The following is a 19,909-nucleotide window of genomic DNA, read 5'->3' as shown; positions in this document are numbered from 1 at the left end:
CATGGTCATTCAGGGTGTGGTAATCACACTGGGAACATCACTCGCCAACACATGGTCATACAGGGTGTGGTAATCACACTGGGGACATCACTCACCAACACATGGTCATACAGGGTGTGGTAATCACACTGGGGACATCACTCACCAACACATTGTCATACAGGGTGTGGTAATCACACTGGGAACATCACTCACCAACACATGGTCATACAGGGTGTGGTAATCACACTGGGGACATCACTCACCAACACATGGTCATACAGGGTGTGGTAATCACACTGGGAACATCACTCACCAACACATGGTCATACAGGGTGTGGTAATCACACTGGGGACATCACTCGCCAACACATGGTCATACAGGGTGTGGTAATCACACTGGGGACATCACTCACCAACACTTCTGTCATACAGGGTGTGGTAATCACACTGGGGACATCACTCGCCAACACATGGTCATACAGCGTGTGGTAATCACACTGGGGACGTCACTCACCAACACTTCTGTCATACAGGGTGTGGTAATCACACTGGGGACATCACTCACCAACACTTCCGTCATACAGGGTGTGGTAATCACACTGGGGACATCACTCGCCAACACATGGTCATACAGGGTGTGGTAATCACACTGGGGACATCACTCACCAACACATGGTCATACAGGGTGTGGTAATCACACTGGGGACATCACTCGCCAACACATGGTCATTCAGGGTGTGGTAATCACACTGGGGACATCACTCACCAACACATGGTCATTCAGGGTGTGGTAATCACACTGGGAACATCACTCACCAACACATGGTCATACAGGGTGTGGTAATCACACTGGGAACATCACTCACCAACACATGGTCATACAGGGTGTGGTAATCACACTGGGAACATCACTCACCAACACATGGTCATACAGCGTGTGGTAATCACACTGGGGACGTCACTCACCAACACTTCCGTCATACAGGGTGTGGTAATCACACTGGGGACATCGCTCACCAACACATGGTCATACAGGGTGTGGTAATCACACTGGGGACATCACTCACCAACACTTCCGTCATACAGGGTGTGGTAATCACACTGGGGACATCACTCACCAACACATGGTCATACAGAGTGTGGTAATCACTCTGCGGACATCACTCACCAACACTTCCGTCATACAGGGTGTGGTAATCACACTGGGGACATCACTCACCAACACATGGTCATACAGGGTGTGGTAATCACACTGGGGACATCACTCACCAACACTTCCGTCATACAGGGTGTGGTAATCACACTGGGGACATCACTCACCAACACTTCCGTCATACAGGGTGTGGTAATCACACTGGGGACATCACTCACCAACACATGGTCATACAGGGTGTGGTAATCACACTGGGGACATCACTCACCAACACTTCCGTTATACAGGGTGTGGTAATCACACTGGGGACATCACTCACCAACACATGGTCATACAGGGTGTGGTAATCACACTGGGGACATCACTCGCCAACACATGGTCATACAGGGTGTGGTCATCACACTGGGAACATCACTCGCCAACACATGGTCATACAGGGTGTGGTAATCACACTGGGGACATCACTCACCAACATATGGTCATACAGGGCCTGGTAATCACACTGGGGGCATCACTCACCAACGCATGGTCATACAGCGTGTGGTAATCACACTGGGGGCATCACTCACCAACACATGGTCATACAGGGTGTGGTAATCACACTGGGGACATCACTCGTCAACACATGGTCATACAGGGTGTGGTAATCACACTGGGGACATCACTCACCAACACATGGTCATACAGGGTGTGGTAATCACACTGGGGACATCACTCACCAACACTTCCGTCATACAGGGCCTGGTAATCACACTGGGGACATCACTCGCCAACACATGGTCATACAGGGTGTGGTAATCACACTGGGGACATCACTCACCAACACATGGTCATACAGGGTGTGGTAATCACACTGGGGACATCACTCACCAACACTTCCGTCATACAGGGCCTGGTAATCACACTGGGGACATCACTCGCCAACACATGGTCATACAGGGTGTGGTAATCACACTGGGGACATCACTCACCAACACATGGTCATACAGGGTGTGGTAATCACACTGGGGACGTCACTCACCAACACTTCTGTCATACAGGGTGTGGTAATCACACTGGGGACGTCACTCACCAACACATGGTCATACAGGGTGTGGTAATCACACTGGGGACATCACTCGCCAACACATGGTCATTCAGGGTGTGGTAATCACACTGGGAACATCACTCGCCAACACATGGTCATACAGGGTGTGGTAATCACACTGGGGACATCACTCACCAACACATGGTCATACAGGGTGTGGTAATCACACTGGGGACATCACTCACCAACACATTGTCATACAGGGTGTGGTAATCACACTGGGAACATCACTCACCAACACATGGTCATACAGGGTGTGGTAATCACACTGGGGACATCACTCACCAACACATGGTCATACAGGGTGTGGTAATCACACTGGGAACATCACTCACCAACACATGGTCATACAGGGTGTGGTAATCACACTGGGGACATCACTCGCCAACACATGGTCATACAGGGTGTGGTAATCACACTGGGGACATCACTCACCAACACTTCTGTCATACAGGGTGTGGTAATCACACTGGGGACATCACTCGCCAACACATGGTCATACAGCGTGTGGTAATCACACTGGGGACGTCACTCACCAACACTTCTGTCATACAGGGTGTGGTAATCACACTGGGGACATCACTCACCAACACTTCCGTCATACAGGGTGTGGTAATCACACTGGGGACATCACTCGCCAACACATGGTCATACAGGGTGTGGTAATCACACTGGGGACATCACTCACCAACACATGGTCATACAGGGTGTGGTAATCACACTGGGGACATCACTCGCCAACACATGGTCATTCAGGGTGTGGTAATCACACTGGGGACATCACTCACCAACACATGGTCATTCAGGGTGTGGTAATCACACTGGGAACATCACTCACCAACACATGGTCATACAGGGTGTGGTAATCACACTGGGAACATCACTCACCAACACATGGTCATACAGGGTGTGGTAATCACACTGGGAACATCACTCACCAACACATGGTCATACAGGGTGTGGTAATCACACTGGGGACATCACTCACCAACACATGGTCATACAGGGCCTGGTAATCACACTGGGGACATCACTCACCAACACTTCTGTCATACAGGGTGTGGTAATCACACTGGGAACATCACTCACCAACACATGGTCATACAGCGTGTGGTAATCACACTGGGGACATCACTCACCAACACTTCCGTCACACAGGGCCTGGTAATCACACTGGGGACATCACTCACCAACACATGGTCATACAGCGTGTGGTAATCACACTGGGGACATCACTCATCAACACATGGTCATACAGGGTGTGGTAATCACACTGGGAACATCACTCGCCAACACATGGTCATACAGGGTGTGGTAATCACACTGAGGACATCACTCACCAACACATGGTCATACAGGGTGTGGTAATCACACTGGGGACATCACTCGCCAACACATGGTCATACAGGGTGTGGTAATCACACTGGGGACATCACTCACCAACACTTCCGTCATACAGGGTGTGGTAATCACACTGGGGACGTCACTCACCAACACTTCCGTCATACAGGGTGTGGTAATCACACTGGGGACATCACTCACCAACACATGGTCATACAGCGTGTGGTAATCACACTGGGGACGTCACTCACCAACACTTCCGTCATACAGGGTGTGGTAATCACACTGGGGACATCGCTCACCAACACATGGTCATACAGGGTGTGGTAATCACACTGGGGACATCACTCACCAACACTTCCGTCATACAGGGTGTGGTAATCACACTGGGGACATCACTCACCAACACATGGTCATACAGAGTGTGGTAATCACTCTGCGGACATCACTCACCAACACTTCCGTCATACAGGGTGTGGTAATCACACTGGGGACATCACTCACCAACACATGGTCATACAGGGTGTGGTAATCACACTGGGGACATCACTCACCAACACTTCCGTCATACAGGGTGTGGTAATCACACTGGGGACATCACTCACCAACACTTCCGTCATACAGGGTGTGGTAATCACACTGGGGACATCACTCACCAACACATGGTCATACAGGGTGTGGTAATCACACTGGGGACATCACTCACCAACACTTCCGTTATACAGGGTGTGGTAATCACACTGGGGACATCACTCACCAACACATGGTCATACAGGGTGTGGTAATCACACTGGGGACATCACTCGCCAACACATGGTCATACAGGGTGTGGTCATCACACTGGGAACATCACTCGCCAACACATGGTCATACAGGGTGTGGTAATCACACTGGGGACATCACTCACCAACATATGGTCATACAGGGCCTGGTAATCACACTGGGGGCATCACTCACCAACGCATGGTCATACAGCGTGTGGTAATCACACTGGGGGCATCACTCACCAACACATGGTCATACAGGGTGTGGTAATCACACTGGGGACATCACTCGCCAACACATGGTCATACAGGGTGTGGTAATCACACTGGGGACATCACTCACCAACACATGGTCATACAGGGTGTGGTAATCACACTGGGGACATCACTCACCAACACTTCCGTCATACAGGGCCTGGTAATCACACTGGGGACATCACTCGCCAACACATGGTCATACAGGGTGTGGTAATCACACTGGGGACATCACTCACCAACACATGGTCATACAGGGTGTGGTAATCACACTGGGGACATAACTCACCAACACTTCCGTCATACAGGGCCTGGTAATCACACTGGGGACATCACTCGCCAACACATGGTCATACAGGGTGTGGTAATCACACTGGGGACATCACTCACCAACACATGGTCATACAGGGTGTGGTAATCACACTGGGGACGTCACTCACCAACACTTCTGTCATACAGGGTGTGGTAATCACACTGGGGACGTCACTCACCAACACATGGTCATACAGGGTGTGGTAATCACACTGGGGACATCACTCGCCAACACATGGTCATTCAGGGTGTGGTAATCACACTGGGAACATCACTCGCCAACACATGGTCATACAGGGTGTGGTAATCACACTGGGGACATCACTCACCAACACATGGTCATACAGGGTGTGGTAATCACACTGGGGACATCACTCACCAACACATTGTCATACAGGGTGTGGTAATCACACTGGGAACATCACTCACCAACACATGGTCATACAGGGTGTGGTAATCACACTGAGGACATCACTCACCAACACATGGTCATACAGGGTGTGGTAATCACACTGGGGACATCACTCGCCAACACATGGTCATACAGGGTGTGGTAATCACACTGGGGACATCACTCACCAACACTTCCGTCATACAGGGTGTGGTAATCACACTGGGGACGTCACTCACCAACACTTCCGTCATACAGGGTGTGGTAATCACACTGGGGACATCACTCACCAACACATGGTCATACAGCGTGTGGTAATCACACTGGGGACGTCACTCACCAACACTTCCGTCATACAGGGTGTGGTAATCACACTGGGGACATCGCTCACCAACACATGGTCATACAGGGTGTGGTAATCACACTGGGGACATCACTCACCAACACTTCCGTCATACAGGGTGTGGTAATCACACTGGGGACATCACTCACCAACACATGGTCATACAGAGTGTGGTAATCACTCTGCGGACATCACTCACCAACACTTCCGTCATACAGGGTGTGGTAATCACACTGGGGACATCACTCACCAACACATGGTCATACAGGGTGTGGTAATCACACTGGGGACATCACTCACCAACACTTCCGTCATACAGGGTGTGGTAATCACACTGGGGACATCACTCACCAACACTTCCGTCATACAGGGTGTGGTAATCACACTGGGGACATCACTCACCAACACATGGTCATACAGGGTGTGGTAATCACACTGGGGACATCACTCACCAACACTTCCGTTATACAGGGTGTGGTAATCACACTGGGGACATCACTCACCAACACATGGTCATACAGGGTGTGGTAATCACACTGGGGACCTCACTCGCCAACACATGGTCATACAGGGTGTGGTCATCACACTGGGAACATCACTCGCCAACACATGGTCATACAGGGTGTGGTAATCACACTGGGGACATCACTCACCAACATATGGTCATACAGGGCCTGGTAATCACACTGGGGGCATCACTCACCAACGCATGGTCATACAGCGTGTGGTAATCACACTGGGGGCATCACTCACCAACACATGGTCATACAGGGTGTGGTAATCACACTGGGGACATCACTCGCCAACACATGGTCATACAGGGTGTGGTAATCACACTGGGGACATCACTCACCAACACATGGTCATACAGGGTGTGGTAATCACACTGGGGACATCACTCACCAACACTTCCGTCATACAGGGCCTGGTAATCACACTGGGGACATCACTCGCCAACACATGGTCATACAGGGTGTGGTAATCACACTGGGGACATCACTCACCAACACATGGTCATACAGGGTGTGGTAATCACACTGGGGACATCACTCACCAACACTTCCGTCATACAGGGCCTGGTAATCACACTGGGGACATCACTCGCCAACACATGGTCATACAGGGTGTGGTAATCACACTGGGGACATCACTCACCAACACATGGTCATACAGGGTGTGGTAATCACACTGGGGACGTCACTCACCAACACTTCTGTCATACAGGGTGTGGTAATCACACTGGGGACGTCACTCACCAACACATGGTCATACAGGGTGTGGTAATCACACTGGGGACATCACTCGCCAACACATGGTCATTCAGGGTGTGGTAATCACACTGGGAACATCACTCGCCAACACATGGTCATACAGGGTGTGGTAATCACACTGGGGACATCACTCAACAACACATGGTCATACAGGGTGTGGTAATCACACTGGGGACATCACTCACCAACACATTGTCATACAGGGTGTGGTAATCACACTGGGAACATCACTCACCAACACATGGTCATACAGGGTGTGGTAATCACACTGGGGACATCACTCACCAACACATGGTCATACAGGGTGTGGTAATCACACTGGGAACATCACTCACCAACACATGGTCATACAGGGTGTGGTAATCACACTGGGGACATCACTCGCCAACACATGGTCATACAGGGTGTGGTAATCACACTGGGGACATCACTCACCAACACTTCTGTCATACAGGGTGTGGTAATCACACTGGGGACATCACTCGCCAACACATGGTCATACAGCGTGTGGTAATCACACTGGGGACGTCACTCACCAACACTTCTGTCATACAGGGTGTGGTAATCACACTGGGGACATCACTCACCAACACTTCCGTCATACAGGGTGTGGTAATCACACTGGGGACATCACTCGCCAACACATGGTCAGACAGGGTGTGGTAATCACACTGGGGACATCACTCACCAACACATGGTCATACAGGGTGTGGTAATCACACTGGGGACATCACTCGCCAACACATGGTCATTCAGGGTGTGGTAATCACACTGGGGACATCACTCACCAACACATGGTCATTCAGGGTGTGGTAATCACACTGGGAACATCACTCACCAACACATGGTCATACAGGGTGTGGTAATCACACTGGGAACATCACTCACCAACACATGGTCATACAGGGTGTGGTAATCACACTGGGAACATCACTCACCAACACATGGTCATACAGCGTGTGGTAATCACACTGGGGACGTCACTCACCAACACTTCCGTCATACAGGGTGTGGTAATCACACTGGGGACATCGCTCACCAACACATGGTCATACAGGGTGTGGTAATCACACTGGGGACATCACTCACCAACACTTCCGTCATACAGGGTGTGGTAATCACACTGGGGACATCACTCACCAACACATGGTCATACAGAGTGTGGTAATCACTCTGCGGACATCACTCACCAACACTTCCGTCATACAGGGTGTGGTAATCACACTGGGGACATCACTCACCAACACATGGTCATACAGGGTGTGGTAATCACACTGGGGACATCACTCACCAACACTTCCGTCATACAGGGTGTGGTAATCACACTGGGGACATCACTCACCAACACTTCCGTCATACAGGGTGTGGTAATCACACTGGGGACATCACTCACCAACACATGGTCATACAGGGTGTGGTAATCACACTGGGGACATCACTCACCAACACTTCCGTTATACAGGGTGTGGTAATCACACTGGGGACATCACTCACCAACACATGGTCATACAGGGTGTGGTAATCACACTGGGGACATCACTCGCCAACACATGGTCATACAGGGTGTGGTCATCACACTGGGAACATCACTCGCCAACACATAGTCATACAGGGTGTGGTAATCACACTGGGGACATCACTCACCAACATATGGTCATACAGGGCCTGGTAATCACACTGGGGGCATCACTCACCAACGCATGGTCATACAGCGTGTGGTAATCACACTGGGGGCATCACTCACCAACACATGGTCATACAGGGTGTGGTAATCACACTGGGGACATCACTCACCAACACATGGTCATACAGGGTGTGGTAATCACACTGGGGACATCACTCACCAACACATGGTCATACAGGGTGTGGTAATCACACTGGGGACATCACTCGCCAACACATGGTCATACAGGGTGTGGTAATCACACTGGGGACATCACTCACCAACACATGGTCATACAGGGTGTGGTAATCACACTGGGGACATCACTCACCAACACTTCCGTCATACAGGGCCTGGTAATCACACTGGGGACATCACTCGCCAACACATGGTCATACAGGGTGTGGTAATCACACTGGGGACATCACTCACCAACACATGGTCATACAGGGTGTGGTAATCACACTGGGGACATCACTCACCAACACTTCCGTCATACAGGGCCTGGTAATCACACTGGGGACATCACTCGCCAACACATGGTCATACAGGGTGTGGTAATCACACTGGGGACGTCACTCACCAACACTTCTGTCATACAGGGTGTGGTAATCACACTGGGGACGTCACTCACCAACACATGGTCATACAGGGTGTGGTAATCACACTGGGGACATCACTCGCCAACACATGGTCATTCAGGGTGTGGTAATCACACTGGGAACATCACTCGCCAACACATGGTCATACAGGGTGTGGTAATCACACTGGGGACATCACTCACCAACACATGGTCATACAGGGTGTGGTAATCACACTGGGGACATCACTCACCAACACATTGTCATACAGGGTGTGGTAATCACACTGGGAACATCACTCACCAACACATGGTCATACAGGGTGTGGTAATCACACTGGGGACATCACTCACCAACACATGGTCATACAGGGTGTGGTAATCACACTGGGAACATCACTCACCAACACATGGTCATACAGGGTGTGGTAATCACACTGGGGACATCACTCGCCAACACATGGTCATACAGGGTGTGGTAATCACACTGGGGACATCACTCACCAACACTTCTGTCATACAGGGTGTGGTAATCACACTGGGGACATCACTCGCCAACACATGGTCATACAGCGTGTGGTAATCACACTGGGGACGTCACTCACCAACACTTCTGTCATACAGGGTGTGGTAATCACACTGGGGACATCACTCACCAACACTTCCGTCATACAGGGTGTGGTAATCACACTGGGGACATCACTCGCCAACACATGGTCATACAGGGTGTGGTAATCACACTGGGGACATCACTCACCAACACATGGTCATACAGGGTGTGGTAATCACACTGGGGACATCACTCGCCAACACATGGTCATTCAGGGTGTGGTAATCACACTGGGGACATCACTCACCAACACATGGTCATTCAGGGTGTGGTAATCACACTGGGAACATCACTCACCAACACATGGTCATACAGGGTGTGGTAATCACACTGGGAACATCACTCACCAACACATGGTCATACAGGGTGTGGTAATCACACTGGGAACATCACTCACCAACACATGGTCATACAGGGTGTGGTAATCACACTGGGGACATCACTCACCAACACATGGTCATACAGGGCCTGGTAATCACACTGGGGACATCACTCACCAACACTTCTGTCATACAGCGTGTGGTAATCACACTGGGAACATCACTCACCAACACATGGTCATATAGCGTGTGGTAATCACACTGGGGACATCACTCACCAACACTTCCGTCACACAGGGCCTGGTAATCACACTGGGGACATCACTCACCAACACATGGTCATACAGCGTGTGGTAATCACACTGGGGACATCACTCATCAACACATGGTCATACAGGGTGTGGTAATCACACTGGGGACATCACTCGCCAAAACATGGTCATACAGGGTGTGGAAATCACACTGGGGACATCACTCACCAACACATGGTCATACAGGGTGTGGTAATCACACTGGGGACATCACTCACCAACACATGGTCATACAGCGTGTGGTAATCACACTGGGGACATCACTCACCAACACATGGTCATACAGGGTGTGGTAATCACACTGGGGACATCACTCACCAACACATGGTCATACAGGGCCTGGTAATCACACTGGGGACATCACTCACCAACACTTCCGTCATACAGGGTGTGATAATCACACTGGGGACATCACTCGCCAACACATGGTCATACAGGGTGTGGTAATCACACTGGGGACATCACTCACCAACACTTCCGTCATACAGGGTGTGATAATCACACTGGGGACATCACTCGCCAACACATGGTCATACAGGGTGTGGTAATCACACTTGGGACATCACTCACCAACACTTCCGTCATACAGGGTGTGATAATCACACTGGGGACATCACTCGCCAACACATGGTCATACAGGGTGTGGTAATCACACTGGGAACATCACTCACCAACACATGGTCATACAGGGTGTGGTAATCACACTGGGGACATCACTCACCAACACATGGTCATACAGGGTGTGGTAATCACACTGGGGACATCACTCACCAACACATGGTCATACAGGGTGTGGTAATCACACTGGGGACGTCACTCACCAACACTTCTGTCATACAGGGCCTGGTAATCACACTGGGGACATCACTCACCAACACATGGTCATACAGGGTGTGGTAATCACACTGGGGACATCACTCACCAACACATGGTCATACAGGGTGTGGTAATCACATTGGGGACATCACTCGCCAACACATGGTCATACAGGGCCTGGTAATCACACTGGGGACATCACTCGCCAACACATGGTCATACAGGGTGTGGTAATCACATTGGGGACATCACTCGCAAACACATGGTCATACAGGGCCTGGTAATCACACTGGGGACATCACTCGACAACACATGGTCATACAGGGTGTGGTAATCACACTGGGGACATCACTCACCAACACTTCCGTCATACAGGGTGTGATAATCACACTGGGGACATCACTCACCAACACTTCCGTCATACAGGGTGTGGTAATCACACTGGGGACATCACTCACCAACACATGGTCATACAGGGTGTGGTAATCACACTGGGAACATCACTCACCAACACATGGTCATACAGGGTGTGGTAATCACACTGGGAACATCACTCACCAACACATGGTCATACAGGGTGTGGTAATCACACTGGGGACATCACTCACCAACGCATGGTCATACAGGGTGTGGTAATCACACTGGGGACATCACTCACCAATGCATGGTCATACAGGGTGTGGTAATCACACTGGGGACATCACTCACCAACACTTCTGTCATACAGGGTGTGGTAATCACACTGGGGACATCACTCGCCAACACATGGTCATACAGCGTGTGGTAATCACACTGCGGACGTCACTCACCAACACTTCTGTCATACAGGGTGTGGTAATCACACTGGGGACTTCACTCACCAACACTTCCGTCATACAGGGTGTGGTAATCACACTGGGGACATCACTCGCCAACACATGGTCATACAGGGTGTGGTAATCACACTGGGGACATCACTCACCAACACTTCCGTCATACAGGGTGTGGTAATCACACTGGGGACATCACTCGCCAACACATGGTCATACAGGGTGTGGTAATCACACTGGGGACATCACTCACCAACACATGGTCATACAGCGTGTGGTAATCACACTGAGAACATCACTCACCAACACATGGTCATACAGGGTGTGGTAATCACACTGGGAACATCACTCACCAAAACATGGTCTTACAGCGTGTGGTAATCACACTGGGAACATCACTCACCAACACATGGTCATACAGGGTGTGGTAATCACACTGGGAACATCACTCATCAACACATGGTCATACAGGGTGTGGTAATCACACTGGGAACATCACTCGCCAACACATGGTCATACAGGGTGTGGTAATCACACTGGGGACATCACTCACCAACACATGGTCATACAGGGTGTGGTAATCACACTGGGGACATCACTCACCAACACATGGTCATACAGGGTGTGGTAATCACACTGGGGACATCACTCGCCAACACATGGTCATACAGCGTGTGGTAATCACACTGGGGACGTCACTCACCAACACTTCTGTCATACAGGGTGTGGTAATCACACTGGGGACATCACTCACCAACACATGGTCATACAGCGTGTGGTAATCACACTGGGGACGTCACTCACCAACACTTCTGTCAAACAGGGTGTGGTAATCACACTGGGGACATCACTCACCAACACATGGTCATACAGGGTGTGGTAATCACACTGGGGACATCACTCACCAACACATGGTCATACTGGGTGTGGTAATCACACTGGGGACGTCACTCACCAACACTTCCATCATACAGGGTGTGGTAATCACACTGGGGACATCACTCACCAACACATGGTCATACAGGGTGTGGTAATCACACTGGGGACATCACTCACCAACACTTCCGTCATACAGGGTGTGGTAATCACACTGGGAACATCACTCACCAACACATGGTCATACAGGGTGTGGTAATCACACTGGGAACATCACTCACCAACACATGGTCATACAGAGTGTGGTAATCACTCTGGGGACATCACTCACCAACACATGGTCATACAGGGTGTGGTAATCACACTGGGAACATCACTCGCCAACACATGGTCATACAGGGTGTGGTAATCACACTGGGAACATCACTCACCAACACATGGTCATACAGAGTGTGGTAATCACTCTGGGGACATCACTCACCAACACATGGTCATACAGGGTGTGGTAATCACACTGGGAACATCACTCACCAACGCATGGTCATACAGCGTGTGGTAATCACACTGGGGGCATCACTCACCAACACATGGTCATACAGGGTGTAGTAATCACACTGGGGACATCACTCGCCAACACATGGTCATACAGGGTGTGGTAATCACACTGGGGACATCACTCACCAACACTTCCGTCATACAGGGCCTGGTAATCACACTGGGGACATCACTCACCAACACATGGTCATACAGGGTGTGGTAATCACACTGGGAACATCACTCGCCAACACATGGTCATACAGAGTGTGGTAATCACACTGGGGACATCACTCGCCAACACATGGTCATAGAGGGTGTGGTAATCACACTGGGGACATCACTCACCAACACATGGTCATACAGGGTGTGGTAATCACACTGGGAACATCACTCGCCAACACATGGTCATACAGGGTGTGGTAATCACATTGGGGACATTACTCACCAACACTTCCGTCATACAGGGCCTGGTAATCACACTGGGGACATCACTCGCCAACACATGGTCATACAGGGTGTGGTAATCACATTGGGGACATCACTCACCAACACTTCCGTCATACAGGGCCTGGTAATCACACTGGGGACATCACTCACCAACACATGGTCATACAGCGTGTGGTAATCACACTGGGGACGTCACTCACCAACACTTCTGTCATACAGGGTGTGGTAATCACACTGGGGACGTCACCCACCAACACATGGTCATACAGGGTGTGGTAATCACACTGGGGACATCACTCGCCAACACATGGTCATACAGGGTGTGGTAATCACACTGGGGACATCACTCGCCAACACATGGTCATTCAGGGTGTGGTAATCACACTGGGAACATCACTCGCCAAGACATGGTCATACAGGGTGTGGTAATCACACTGTGAACATCACTCACCAACACATGGTCATACAGGGTGTGGTAATCACACTGGGGACATCACTCACCAACACATTGTCATACAGGGTGTGGTAATCACACTGGGAACATCACTCACCAACACATGGTCATACAGGGTGTGGTAATCACACTGGGGACATCACTCACCAACACATGGTCATACAGGGTGTGGTAATCACACTGGGAACATCACTCACCAACACATGGTCATACAGGGTGTGGTAATCACACTGGGGACGTCACTCACCAACACTTCTGTCATACAGGGTGTGGTAATTACACTGGGGACGTCACTCACCAACACATGGTCATACAGGGTGTGGTAATCACACTGGGGACATCACTCGCCAACACATGGTCATTCAGGGTGTGGTAATCACACTGGGAACATCACTCGCCAAGACATGGTCATACAGGGTGTGGTAATCACACTGGGAACATCACTCACCAACACATGGTCATACAGGGTGTGGTAATCACACTGTGGACATCACTCGCCAACACATGGTCATACAGCGTGTGGTAATCACACTGGGGACGTCACTCACCAACACTTCTGTCATACAGGGTGTGGTAATCACACTGGGGACATCACTCACCAACACTTCCGTCATACAGGGTGTGGTAATCACACTGGGGACATCACTCGCCAACACATGGTCATACAGGGTGTGGTAATCACACTGGGGACATCACTCGCCAACACATGGTCATACAGGGTGTGGTAATCACACTGGGAACATCACTCACCAACACATGGTCATACAGGGTGTGGTAATCACACTGGGAACATCACTCACCAACACATGGTTATACAGGGTGTGGTAATCACACTGGGAACATCACTCACCAAAACATGGTCATACAGCGTGTGGTAATCACACTGGGAACATCACTCACCAACATATGGTCATACAGGGTGTGGTAATCACACTGGGAACATCACTCACCAACACATGGTCATACAGGGTGTGGTAATCACACTGGGGACATCACTCGCCAACACATGGTCATACAGGGTGTGGTAATCACACTGGGGACATCACTCACCAACACATGGTCATACAGGGCCTGGTAATCACACTGGGGACATCACTCACCAACACTTCTGTCATACAGGGTGTGGTAATCACACTGGGGACATCACTCACCAACACATGGTCATACAGCGTGTGGTAATCACACTGGGGACGTCACTCACCAACACTTCTGTTATACAGGGTGTGGTAATCACACTGGGGATATCACTCGCCAACACAAGGTCATACAGGGTGTGGTCATCACACTGGGGACATCACTCACCAACACATGGTCATACAGGGCCTGGTAATCACACTGGGGACATCACTCACCAACACTTCCGTCATACAGGGTGTGGTAATCACACTGGGGACATCACTCACCAACACATGGTCATACAGGGTGTGGTAATCACACTGGGGACATCACTCACCAACACATGGTCATACAGGGTGTGGTAATCACACTGGGGACATCACTCACCAACACTTACGTCATACAGGGTGTGGTAATCACACTGGGGACATCACTCACCAACACTTCCGTCATACAGGGTGTGGTAATCACACTGGGGATATCACTCACCAACACATGGTCATACAGGGTGTGGTAATCACACTGGGGACATCACTCACCAACACTTCCGTCATACAGGGTGTGGTAATCACACTGGGGACATCACTCACCAACACTTCCGTCATACAGGGTGTGGTAATCACACTGGGGACATCACTCACCAACACATGGTCATACAGGGTGTGGTAATCACACTGGGAACATCACTCACCAACACATGGTTCTACAGGGTGTGGTAATCACACTGGGGACATCACTCACCAACACATGGTCATACAGGGTGTGGTAATCACACTGGGGACATCACTCACCAACACTTCCGTCATACAGGGCCTGGTAATCACACTGGGGACATCACTCGCCAACACATGGTCATACAGCGTGTGGTAATCACACTGGGGACGTCACTCACCAACACTTCTGTCATACAGGGTGTGGTAATCACACTGGGGACGTCACTCACCAACACATGGTCATACAGGGTGTGGTAATCACACTGGGAACATCACTCACCAACACATGGTCATACAGGGTGTGGTAATCACACTGGGAACATCACTCACCAACACATGGTCATACAGGGTGTGGTAATCACACTGGGGACATCACTCGCCAACACATGGTCATACAGCGTGTGGTAATCACACTGGGGACGTCACTCACCAAAACTTCTGTCATACAGGGTGTGGTAATCACACTGGGGACATCACTCGCCAACACATGGTCATACAGGGTGTGGTAATCACACTGGGGACGTCACTCACCAAAACTTCTGTCATACAGGGTGTGGTAATCACACTGGGGACATCATTCACCAACACATGGTCATACAGAGTGTGGTAATCACACTGGGGACATCACTCGCCAACACATGGTCATACAGGGTGTGGTAATCACACTGGGGACATCATTCACCAACACATGGTCATACAGGGTGTGGTAATCACACTGGGGACATCACTCGCCAACACATGGTCATACAGAGTGTGGTAATCACACTGGGGACATCACTCGCCAACACATGGTCATACAGGGTGTGGTAATCACACTGGGGACATCACTCACCAACACATGGTCATACAGGGTGTGGTAATCACACTGGGAACATCACTCGCCAACACATGGTCATACAGGGTGTGGTAATCACACTGAGGACATCACTCACCAACACATGGTCATACAGGGTGTGGTAATCACACTGGGGACATCACTCGCCAACACATGGTCATACAGGGTGTGGTAATCACACTGGGGACATCACTCACCAACACATGGTCATACAGGGTGTGGTAATCACACTGGGGACATCACTCACCAACACTTCCGTCATACAGGGCCTGGTAATCACACTGGGGACATCACTCGCCAACACATGGTCATACAGGGTGTGGTAATCACACTGGGAACATCACTCACCAACACATGGTCATACAGGGTGTGGTAATCACACTGGGGACATCACTCACCAACACATGGTCATACAGGGTGTGGTAATCACACTGGGAACATCACTCACCAACACATGGTCATACAGGGTGTGGTAATCACACTGGGGATATCACTCACCAACACATGGTCATACAGGGTGTGGTAATCACACTGGGGGCATCACTCACCAACACTTCCGTCATACAGGGTGTGGTAATCACACTGGGGACATCACTCGCCAACACATGGTCATTCAGGGTGTGGTAATCACACTGGGAACATCACTCGCCAAGACATGGTCATACAGGGTGTGGTAATCACACTGGGAACATCACTCACCAACACATGGTCATACAGGGTGTGGTAATCACACTGGGGACATCACTCGCCAACACATGGTCATACAGCTTGTGGTAATCACACTGGGGACGTCACTCACCAACACTTCTGTCATACAGGGTGTGGTAATCACACTGGGGACATCACTCACCAACACTTCCGTCATACAGGGTGTGGTAATCACACTGGGGACATCACTCGCCAACACATGGTCATACAGGGTGTGGTAATCACACTGGGGACATCACTCGCCAACACATGGTCATACAGCGTGTGGTAATCACACTGGGAACATCACTCACCAACACATGGTCATACAGGGTGTGGTAATCACACTGGGAACATCACTCACCAACACATGGTTATACAGGGTGTGGTAATCACACTGGGAACATCACTCACCAAAACATGGTCATACAGCGTGTGGTAATCACACTGGGAACATCACTCACCAACATATGGTCATACAGGGTGTGGTAATCACACTGGGAACATCACTCACCAACACATGGTCATACAGGGTGTGGTAATCACACTGGGGACATCACTCGCCAACACATGGTCATACAGGGTGTGGTAATCACACTGGGGACATCACTCACCAACACATGGTCATACAGGGCCTGGTAATCACACTGGGGACATCACTCACCAACACTTCTGTCATACAGGGTGTGGTAATCACACTGGGGACATCACTCACCAACACATGGTCATACAGCGTGTGGTAATCACACTGGGGACGTCACTCACCAACACTTCTGTTATACAGGGTGTGGTAATCACACTGGGGATATCACTCGCCAACACATGGTCATACAGGGTGTGGTCATCACACTGGGGACATCACTCACCAACACATGGTCATACAGGGCCTGGTAATCACACTGGGGACATCACTCACCAACACTTCCGTCATACAGGGTGTGGTAATCACACTGGGGACATCACTCACCAACACATGGTCATACAGGGTGTGGTAATCACACTGGGGACATCACTCACCAACACATGGTCATACAGGGTGTGGTAATCACACTGGGGACATCACTCACCAACACTTACGTCATACAGGGTGTGGTAATCACACTGGGGACATCACTCACCAACACTTCCGTCATACAGGGTGTGGTAATCACACTGGGGATATCACTCACCAACACATGGTCATACAGGGTGTGGTAATCACACTGGGGACATCACTCACCAACACTTCCGTCATACAGGGTGTGGTAATCACACTGGGGACATCACTCACCAACACTTCCGTCATACAGGGTGTGGTAATCACACTGGGGACATCACTCACCAACACATGGTCATACAGGGTGTGGTAATCACACTGGGAACATCACTCACCAACACATGGTCCTACAGGGTGTGGTAATCACACTGGGGACATCACTCACCAACACATGGTCATACAGGGTGTGGTAATCACACTGGGGACATCACTCACCAACACTTCCGTCATACAGGGCCTGGTAATCACACTGGGGACATCACTCGCCAACACATGGTCATACAGCGTGTGGTAATCACACTGGGGACGTCACTCACCAACACTTCTGTCATACAGGGTGTGGTAATCACACTGGGGACGTCACTCACCAACACATGGTCATACAGGGTGTGGTAATCACACTGGGAACATCACTCACCAACACATGGTCATACAGGGTGTGGTAATCACACTGGGAACATCACTCACCAACACATGGTCATACAGGGTGTGGTAATCACACTGGGGACATCACTCGCCAACACATGGTCATACAGCGTGTGGTAATCACACTGGGGACGTCACTCACCAAAACTTCTGTCATACAGGGTGTGGTAATCACACTGGGGACATCACTCGCCAACACATGGTCATACAGGGTGTGGTAATCACACTGGGGACGTCACTCACCAAAACTTCTGTCATACAGGGTGTGGTAATCACACTGGGGACATCATTCACCAACACATGGTCATACAGAGTGTGGTAATCACACTGGGGACATCACTCGCCAACACATGGTCATACAGGGTGTGGTAATCACACTGGGGACATCATTCACCAACACATGGTCATACAGGGTGTGGTAATCACACTGGGGACATCACTCGCCAACACATGGTCATACAGAGTGTGGTAATCACACTGGGGACATCACTCGCCAACACATGGTCATACAGGGTGTGGTAATCACACTGGGGACATCACTCACCAACACATGGT

Source organism: Pristiophorus japonicus, chromosome 1, assembly GCF_044704955.1.
Source record: "Pristiophorus japonicus isolate sPriJap1 chromosome 1, sPriJap1.hap1, whole genome shotgun sequence".
In the NCBI taxonomy this organism is placed as follows: Eukaryota; Metazoa; Chordata; class Chondrichthyes; family Pristiophoridae; genus Pristiophorus; species Pristiophorus japonicus.
This window is presented reverse-complemented; position numbering follows the sequence as displayed.